The sequence below is a fragment of the Sceloporus undulatus genome, chromosome 4 (genome assembly GCF_019175285.1).
Source record: "Sceloporus undulatus isolate JIND9_A2432 ecotype Alabama chromosome 4, SceUnd_v1.1, whole genome shotgun sequence".
Classification (NCBI taxonomy): domain Eukaryota; kingdom Metazoa; phylum Chordata; class Lepidosauria; order Squamata; family Phrynosomatidae; genus Sceloporus; species Sceloporus undulatus.
Window position 1 is genome coordinate 32,064,102 of NC_056525.1, and position 10,614 is coordinate 32,074,715.

The 10,614-nt window shown below is 40.6% G+C and overlaps 1 protein-coding gene and 1 long non-coding RNA gene across 2 annotated transcripts in view; one reads left to right on the forward strand and one right to left on the reverse strand.

The window, feature by feature from the left end:
• RBPJL (recombination signal binding protein for immunoglobulin kappa J region like) overlaps positions 1 to 10,614 on the forward strand; it is a 233,698-nt gene that overhangs the window by 91,438 nt on the left and 131,646 nt on the right. The gene's annotated exons all lie outside the window — the stretch shown is intronic.
• LOC121929382 lies at positions 617 to 6,019 on the reverse strand. The gene is made up of 3 exons (XR_006103661.1): positions 5,935 to 6,019; positions 4,350 to 4,493; positions 617 to 2,640 (listed from the first exon to the last, which is right to left on the reverse strand). It is a non-coding gene; the product is annotated as an uncharacterized LOC121929382 (long non-coding RNA).

Below are 10,614 nucleotides of genomic sequence, written 5' to 3' on the forward strand. Positions count from 1 at the left end.
GTTCTTTACATCCCTGAATCATAATACGTACTTATTTTTGAACTGTTGTGTGATCCAGAAAAAACAAAACAAAAACAAACCATGGGCCATTCATCTTGCTCAGAAAAAAAAATTGTCTTCAGTGAGGTGTTGGGAAAAGAGGACCCCAGCAAAAAAGCTGACACCTTCTTCATGCTTCATAGTTTCATGGCTCCTTTCATCCTACTCAGTTGTAGCAGTATAATTCTGCTTTAATTTCTGTGACTGCATCCTGTGGACCCCTGTGGTTTATAGTTTAATGAGGCACTAGACTACTCTGGCTGAGAATTCTGAATATTCCTCCCTAAACTGTGAACTTGACAATTCCATAGGATAGAATCATGGCAGCTAAAGTGGAATCATAATACCAGAATTTTACTAGTGAAAGGGCCCATGGTACTTTCATGTTCACCATAATCCCAGCCACTAAAAGTCAGACATACTTGTATGTAGCCCTGTTTGAGCTAATCTTTTTGGTTAGCAAGAGATTTGCAACTGCTGAAGAAGATAGTTTATTGGTAATTATTCCAGGTGTATTGAGTTACAGAGTTCCAAGTGTAGTCAATTACAGAGTAAAGTGAGAATTAAAACCCTAACCTTCCCATGAAAAGTATCAGTTCCTTCCCCTAAGAGCATTTCACCTTGAAGTAGGAGGCACAAGGGTGATAGATATGACATACATTATTGTTTGGTCTTGAGAGGCAATGGCCAATAATTCAGACTGCACTGAAATGCAGGCTGAAAATTCAGTATTCTGGTTGTAGAATTTTTGCCCAAACATTTATGATGGGTGTATGTGTTAACTTTTTTTAAAAAGCACATTTTAGTACATTCAATACACATCTTCCATCATACACTAGGTAACCATCAACAATGGAAAAGATTGCAATGCTTGGTAAAGTTGAGAGCAATAGGAAATGAGGAACATGGATTGACTCAGGGCTGGAACAGATGGGCAGGAAAGAGCAGCCCAAGTCCACTCCCAACAGAAGCAGGTTGAAACCCGCTGACCACAGCCCACTCAAAAAGAGGGATGTGCATGCAGGGACCAACCTGAGCCACCAGGAGCTGGATTATTCTGGTTCCTTTTTACTTAGGTCTTAAGCAACGTAGCTTCTGGATGCTTTGGAGGCATGCATCATCTAAACACCTCTAAAGTGGCTGGAAGCCTCTTCATTTTGACCATGTGTTTCATCCCTCAGTCAAGGAAATCATGTCCTCCCTGAGTTTGCAACATCTGGACAGGTTTGGTAACAAGGTTTCTTGGAAGTGTCTCATTCAGAGTATCACCACCAGTCAAAACTGACTTGTACATAACAATACAGCCACCACACCTCTATACCATGTCTATTCCTTTGTGCAGCTGACATTGAACAGTCATTCTCACTATCATTAGAAAACCTGCTGCTGCCATTGCTGACTTCACTTTTTGTAATGACTTTCTTGAACATGATCCCACATCCAGTAGTGCCATATAATGTGACATTATATAAGACAAAGAATTATATTGCATGATGTCAAATCATCAGCTTATGCTACTTAAACCACATTAGACACAGGTAGAAGATGGCATAATATGTGCACCTAATGAATGGGATATTTTTATGTTTCGGCAGAAACCCAAACATGAAAATGAAAATCAATGCTGTTTCAAAAATGACCCCAATAATAGGCCTCAAAAAGGAAATATTAAATAAATTTACAGGATTTGTTAAAAATATTTGTTTGGGCTCAGTTCTGTTTTGAATATTAGGCTGTTTTCATTGTTTATAGTGAGAACCACACAGGCTCCCAGATATTGTTGGACTACAATTACCAGTATTCCACACAATAGGCTCAACTGGCTAGGCCTGTGAGCCTGGCAATTGCAGTTCAACAATATGTCAAGGGCTACATGATACCCTCTGCAATGTGTATCATTATAGTGTTATCGTAAGAATAAACATGAAAGATAATGACTATTTACTTGGTATCTCACAATTTGAATGCACAATTCATCTTTGCTCCCCCACCCCAAGACTAAGGTTTCAAAATAATCAGAAGGCATTCCTTCAAATAGTGACTCATTCTTCCACAAGTTTTGGTTTGAATATGTTGTTCCCAGGTTCAGATCACCCATTCACTTGCTAGAGTTTCTCCTACACATTAGATACATGGGCTGTGGTCTCCCAGTCATAAGCATGATCATAGATATAATAGCATAGAAGAGGCCCTACACTGTAGCATGTTGTTAATTAATATTAATCAATGAATGGTGATCTCAGGATGAATTTATTATTTCAGGAGAGGCAGTCCAATGAGTGATTCAGGATTAATTTTCTTCCAAGAAACGTGATGAGCATTTGACATACAGTCTCATAAATGTCACCAGTGAAACAACATAGTATAGAGCAGTGCTGCTCAAAGTGGTGATCCATGAGCCAGTGCTGGTCTGAAAACCATCAGCTGCAGGTCTGTGATAAGTTTGCAGGAAGGAAGAAAAATGGTAGCCCAGGGCATAAATACCTGTCCCTGGCTAATTAGAAGAAAAATCACTGGTCGCACACACCAGATACCATGGTAAGTACTGGTGCAGGGCATTCTTGTCAGTGCTGGATTTCCATCAGAGGAGTAAAAATTATACTAAAGGAAAGAGAGGGAAAAATATTTATCAGGTTAAATATGACCATCACAACGAGTACATAATTATTGCATAACTACTGTGCTGCTTCTGAATGTTTCAAGGTGCATAACCTGTGGCTTGTGGTCTGAACAAGAGGGCACATCGCCAACTCATTATGGACTGAGTTTTCTGGTCTGCTTGGACCACAAACCATACTTTTTGTGGATTGTACAATTTCTGAAGACTGTTAAAGAGGACCTACTGGTTTTGGCTCATTCAGGGCACAAACGTCCTTCTTATTCACATGTAATAATATAGCTCTAATTAAAGTCTCAAGGCCTTTTGAACAATGACAGCACAAACTCCCACATTTCTGTTTATTCATGAGTTGTGGTTAACCATGATTGGCTCAGCAAAAATATGAACCTACAGTAATATGTACAAACAATGAATAAGAATTAATTGCCCTTCACAAAGAAGAGGAAAAGAGACTAGGAGAGTATCAGTATATTCTTCAGTTCCTTTTAAGATTAACTTCTCTTGTAAAACAAACAATAGCTAAACAAAAGAATAGACAAAAGATAGTTACGGTGACATTGTGAGACTACGGTGACCGCCAGTGAGATTTAATCCCTGTGTGTGAATGAATATATATGCATGTGTGTATATGTACCATTGTTTCCTGACATTTGTTCATCTCTTGTATTGTTCCAAGATCAATTATGTAGATTAAGCCCATGTGACATAGGAATTTTAATTGTCCTTATTTAGATAATGATTATTTTTTCTCAGAAGACAGTGACTCTTCTCTTGGTTTTAGTTTCAAGGAACTAGCCAAGGTGCTGACCAGCCACCACTATGTCTACCACTATGTCTACCTGGGGAATGAGATAGCATCTAAATCCGTGTGTCTTTGCTTGAGTACACAGAGTACAGTATCACTTTCGAACCAACCCTGAATATTGCAATACACTCCTTTTAAACTCAGAAACTGCATTGATCCAAAATGCATAATCTAGAGTAGGTTTTTTGCAGAGTACAGTATATATTTTTGGTACATGTGCTGGTGGGGTGGGGAGTATTTGATTGTGACCAGATGGGTCCTCACTCCTTTTCAAATCACAGACTAATGAAATAATAATTCGCACTTTGAATTATATGCTGGGAATCCAGGACTCAGTAAGTAGACTCTTGATTAGTCTAAACTAGGGTAGACCTATTGAATCAATTGTTGAATGGTGAGTCAGCACATAGGTAAATACAAATGATTCAGTGAGACTGCTTTAGTCAGGACTCACAATAGGAATTAAGACATTATAAAAGTGCTAATTATTATTCCCATGGCCCATGATCTGTAAACAAGAAGGGACTCACCTGTCACTATTGAAAGAGACCCCTGCACTTGAACCACATGCTATTGGTTGTCTTGTTGGAGCCAAGATATTTGAAGGACTGCATCCATGCATGTGGATGTGTTCATCCATTACATTAAAATCTGAGGCCTTATGTGACATTCCATAGTACAATTTTACCTCTCCTGTTCTTAGCCAACAATGTTCAGTACTTTTTGAGCACCCTGAAAGCCACACCACTTCCAATTTCTCGACTCCCTTGACTTGAGGAATGACTCAAATCTAACCTTACTTCCTCCCTCAGATGATAAACTAGAATTCCTGGCTAAAGCATATTCTGCCTCAACATAATATGAAAATCTTGTTGTCTACAATACCAAATATTGGTTTGACGCAGTCTCTCCCACAGATCCCTTCACAGCATTTTAGTTCATTTGGGCATTCAAAGTCAGAATGACATTTGTCAGGTGGATTAAGCATCCGGCATCTTCCAGCAACAAATGGACAGAGTCCTGGTTTCCCTTAAATAGAGAGAAAAAGAGTATAATGAAAGACATTTCCCCCTTTGTCCTAATCTTGATTTGCCAAATGCTGTATTAAAAGAACTCATCCATGCGATGCTGACCACAGTGTCACATACCCTAGGGAGTGGGAAGGTACTCTGAAATACTTTGAAATCTCTTAGTCCTATTGCAGCATAGGCATCACAGCAGAAGTTATCTCTCCCCTGATGCCAATGCTGCCATCACTGGAAAAATAAGTAAACAGGTGAGTTACAGTTCAAGATAGATACTGAGAGAGAGGGTGAGAAACAAAGAAAAAGACTATGAGGGGAAAGAGGATGAACAGAAAAGAGCAGGAATAATATGGTGTAGTGGGATTAGAAAGTTGCCCTGTGACTTGGGAGATCCTGATTCAATTCTGCAGTGGGCCAGAAAACTCTCAGAGGAATCTTAGGCTGGTCACTATCTCTGAACTTGACTTTTACACAAATCCTTCCCTTTAAAATAACAAATACAAAAAAGGAAGTAAACACCAATCCAGTTCTGGGGGGCCCTGGTGTAGTAGTTTGACAGTTGGACTATGACTCTGGAGACCAGGGTTCACATTCCTGCTTGGCCATGGAAACCCACATGGTCACCCTGGGCAAGTCACACTCTCTCAGCTTTAGAAGAAGACAAAGGCAAACTCCCTCTGAACAAATCTTGTCAGAAAACTTCTGTGATGGGATCATCATAAATCAGGAACAACTTGAAGGCACAGAACAATAACAATTATAACACTATGATTTCACTTTAACAGACATGGGTGCAGCCTATGGAATCTTAGGTGTTTATCACACTATACTCTTATAGTGCTACTATTCCACTTTCACTGCTCTAGCTGCCTCCTGTTGCATTCTGGGATTTGCAGTTTTAAGGAGGGGTATTTAGAATTCTCAGGCAGAGAACTGAGATTCAGGATTGTCATAGGATGTTGCCATGGCAGTTAACATGGGATCATAACAATATATAATTGAATAGTTTGAAAGGATATTGATGGCTTTGAGAAAACAAGTAGTTTTGATGCTGGGTGTACATCTGCAACCTATTTAAAGATGAATTTCCACCCCTGGAGCCTTCTAAGAGAAGCAGTCTACCCCACATTACCCAAAAAAGTGACATCTAGGAAAGTCAGGGGCCACAAAAACTGCCTTGGGACACATGAAGCCCTGGGACCACAAATTATTTCACCCCTGGTCTGGACAGATCATGAGGCAGCTGGGAGTTTACAAGCATGGCTCCACAGCATCTGCTTGGTCTCATGCTAAGACTCTGGCAGGCAGCTTCCTTTCAACTGGTGGGACAGAATAGCATGAAGAAGGAGAAGAGAAAAAAGAATATCCTCCTTTAGCAGAAGTAAAGGGGACTTTTACTTCTGTCTCGCATATCCCTTGCAGCAGAATGTTGCCTTTGAACTTACCTCTAGGGATTCTTGTACCAGATGCAAGAGGTATCTCTAATGAAATGACAAGGAGACTCACAAGAAGGAAAGCACCGAATGTCTTCATGGTTGTAGCTGGACCCAGATACAAGCACTGAGGGCTGAGTTATGCTTTATATTGATAGGGCTGAGCCAGGAGATGATGATGATGATGATCATCTCACGCCCTCATACCTAGCTGGTGCAGCTTGCCAAGTGAGTTGTGTAGTATAGAATTTTCCATCGACATCGTTCTTGCAAAAGTAAGAGAGGAAAACTTTGCTGTGCCAAAATGACTAGTAAATTTTGACCTCTCTCTCTCTTCCCAACCTAGGGCTAAACTAGAGGTGTGAAATTTGTCACATGGTTTCCACTTGTTTTTATTTTTTATTTTTTGCAAACAGCTGCATGGTGGGATGGGGGGGACTAACCTAAACCATGACATATGAGCTTCCCCCCTGCTTGCAAATAGCAAGTCCAGAAGGGGTTATCTGATTCAGGCTGATTCAGTGTTAACCCTCTCTTCTCCATGCCATGGTCCCCCCTCCCCCCCCCCCCCCCATCATTTTTGCTCAATTTTCCATGTCATTTTATCATGTTATCTCATGCCATCATCAATGCACTATTTGAAGAAACTAGACGTGGACAAATTTGCCAGTTTCTTTTTCTTCCACATTTTTTAAAATGCATTAATTCATAAATCAATTTATAAATTTTTGAAAGTTCTTATCACAAACAAACAGAACAAAACCATCAATGGCCAAACTCAATACTTTTCTACCAGCTGGTGATGGTCAGGTAAAGCTCTATAATATCATTGGAATAAGCTGATCAAGTGTTCCCTAGAATGTTTCAGTTTAGGCAACAAGTGTTTTTTTTGCGTATTTGTATATTCACCCATGATTTTTTTCTGTTATATAACCCAATTGCACAAAAAGACTAATTTGTCACAAAAAAGAGGTCAATATCACTTGTTTCTGTATGTAGGAAGTCATTTTCAACCACCCATCTTCCTGCTGTCAACATCAAAGTCGACTGATTATATAAATGAGACATATACCAGTTAGAGGCACCAGATAGCATCTGATTTTGGAAGCTAAGCAGGACCAGCCCTGGTTAGTACTTTGATGAGAGACAACCAAGGAATGCCAGGTGGTATAGGTTATGTTTTAGTGAAAGGAACTAGGAGGACCACCTCTGAGTATACTTTGCCTAAGAACACCCTATGAAAAATGCATGGGGTCACTATAAAGTTGACAGGTGGCTTGAAGATCGAGAGACAGACAGGCACACACAGACAGACAGACACACATACACACCACCCAAGGCTGGCCTCATCCAGTTTTTTAGCACCTGGAATTCTTCCAATCCTTATTTTTTTTCTTCTGAAGGAAAAAAAAAGCAATGTGTACTTCTGCTTTGAGGCACCAAGGAATCATTTCCCCATCCAGATCTCTTTGTCTTCTTTCTCATGTGCTGCTTGGTATCCTTTTGTCAGTACCCTTCATTGGCCTAATTGCTGCTATTGCTCTATACAACATCAGTGCCTGAAGTCAGATATTGCACTCTTCCAGCTACTTTGCTCTCTTCTTGATAATCCTTTTAAGTTTCTTCATGTGGGCATTGACCTAAACATCACACTATGGGCTGGCTATATTTCTCCTTTTACATCTTTACTTGGGCATCTTGGTGTACCACAGCCATTTGGATCATATGCTACATTCAAATATTAGTCCTTAGCTCTGGTGGTGCAGTGGTTAAATGCCTGTACTGCAGCCATTCACTCAAAACCATAAGGTTGCGAGTTTAATACTGTACCAGCAAAAGGGCTCATGCTTGACTCAGGCTTGCATCCTTCGAAGGTCACTAAAATGAGTACCCAGATTGTTGGGGGAAATTAGCTTACACTTTATAAACCACTTAGGGAGTGCTTAAGTGCACTGATAAGCAGTATAGAGATGTACTTGCTATTGCTTCTTAGAGTAAACCCATTCAACCAATGGAAGTTACATAAGCCAACATTTTATATATTTACTGGGTCTACTCTAGCTGGAACTGGCAACTGGGTTTAAATCATGATGCTTAAATGCTTATTAGAGATCCATATTTTCTACTGAATAATTTTTGCTTCCTTATGTTGTCTAAACATGGTTTCCCTTCTTGCTTGTTTCCTTTCCTTTCCTGACCTCTGTTTCACAACTTTTAGACTGTAAATCTGTAAAAAGAACAGCTAGAGGTAAAATTCAAGAAAAAAGAAGGCATAATAATTAGACATAACAACATTCTTTTGAGAATGCTTATATAATTAAACCATGCTTGGGGAGGGCAAGAATTTGGGTGGAATAGCACAACCAAAATTTCTTTTTTGTTCCAAATATTTCACTTCTTGTCCCATCTTCATAAAAGAAACAAGCCATGACAAGTCTCCATTCTCCATCTGGTCTACAGCAATCATGTGATAAAGAAAAAGTTTTCTGTAAATACAATAAAAAAGAGAAAATGTTACTTTCTAGCAATTTTCTTTTTGTTTTAAAGAACCCCACAATTTTGGAAAAAATTATTTTGCTGTTATTTCCTGAAACCCTCAACAATTATATTCACTTAATTTTCTTAGTTAAACTGAAGGGCAGGAAACTAGAATTTGCCTAGGAGGCCGCTGAAGTAAACACATGAGCCAAAGCTGGAGGAAAGACCACAACTTTATTCAGCAAGCAAATAAAATTGGTAGGGTTGGCCCAAAGCATGAGGTCAGGATCTGTAGTATCGAACAACCCCCCGGTGGTTCGATAAGCTGCATACCAGGTGACCGCCAGGCAATGGGATGACCTAGGGACTAAGGAATGCCATCTCACAGCCATGCCACCAGCCTCTCACATGTTCTCTAAGCCCCTAGTCACCGGGCGGTGCTACCACATTGTGGCCCCCACAATGGCCACAACATATGCCCTCATCACCCCCGGGTACCTAATGACTCCCATACCAGTGCTCCATAGCCCTAGTAACCACACCAACCAGATCCATGACCTATGTGGCCACCCCTGAAGTTGTGACTAAAACCACCAACCCGAGGGTGGGAGAACCAAGCAGTGAATGGCACTGGGGCCAGACCACATAGCCCTTATATAGGCCAGGCCCCAGCATGCATAGCAGGCATGGTGGCCCCTCCCCCAAGGCAATCCAGCCAATGGGCTGCCCTGGAGGACCAGGGCACACCATAGAGAGGTCCTCATGCCTTCCAGAGCAGTCCACTAAGGTGGAAGGACCTCTCCTCCTCACATCAGCCCAATAGCAGCACAGCCTGCTCCAGCAAGGCATGCTGGGGCAAGCCTGGGAGCCTTGCAGTGTGGCTCCCGGCGGCAAAGCGGCCTGCCTGGTGAGGCGGGCGGCCATTTGTTGTGATAAGTAAGTTGATGTTGTGAGATTGAAGTTGATGTTGCTTAAAAAGCTACGTTTTTCTGACAAAAGCTTACTGTAACAAGTGCATGAAGTGGGTAATAAATATATTGTACATTATCTACAATGTAGAATCTACATGAATGGGTTTGAGATGAGATAAACGTTTACATAATATGAAGATAAATCAAGGTTTACAAGAGTATACTTGCAAGATCAGTACGTTCAGGCACACCTAGCAATTGTAGGTGTATTTGCATTTATCAGCAAACACCAGATGATGCAATAGCTTGTGACCTACCCAAAAGCATAAAAGTAGAGAAGAAATGTATAAGTAAATGAACATCCATGGTGTGAGCTAATACACATTGAGGCCAAAGGAGTTTCAACATTTGTCTGGTCCCTTTTCTTGTGCTACTTACGTTATAAATATCAGCTTTAGATCTGTTGTGAGAAAGGGAAGGACTCTTTCTATCTGCCTATCTCTTTACAGAACTTCAGAGGCTCTAATTTACAAATGAACAACACCCAAACTAAATAATCATTCATAGTTAATTTGAATCTGAGAAGGCCTGATTTCCCTCACACACCCATCAAAGGCCATATGTTTTAATCAGATCACTCAAGGAAGACTTAAGCAGTGCACGTGGCTCTTTTTCCTTATGTGCATGTGGCTCAGATGAGTGTTGTGGGAACTAGACATAATAAATCAGTCAGCTCTATCCCCACAGAATGAAGTGCTATGCAAACTCATTCTTAGTTAAGATGGCCTGTAAAAGCTGGACAGGACTTCTCTCATTGTCCTTTCAGGGCTGTCTGCAAGAAAGCAACAAACACAGCTCCTTCTTTTACACACACACACACACACACACCAGATTCTTGGATGGAGGACAATGCTTTCAGTACTTCCACTTTCCAAGAGAAAGTAAGGGTGCAGCAAATATGACTAAGGTTATTCCTGTGTGTAAAAAGGGGATACACATTTTTGTTGTTGTTATATGCCTTTGAGTCAATTCTGATTTAGGATTGCCTTAAAGAAAGCCAATTACAGGCTTTTCTTGACAGGGTTTGTTAAAATAGGGTTTGTCATGCCTTCCTCTAAGGCTGAAAGAGTGTAACTTGCCCAAGGTCACCCAGAGTGTTTCTATGGCAAAGTGTTCATACCCTGGCCTCCCAGAGTCCTATTCCAACACTCGAACCACTATACTAGGCTGGTTCTCATATACACAAACAGAAAGAAAGAAAGAAAGAAAGAAAGAAAGAAAGAAAGAAAGAAAGAAAGAAAGA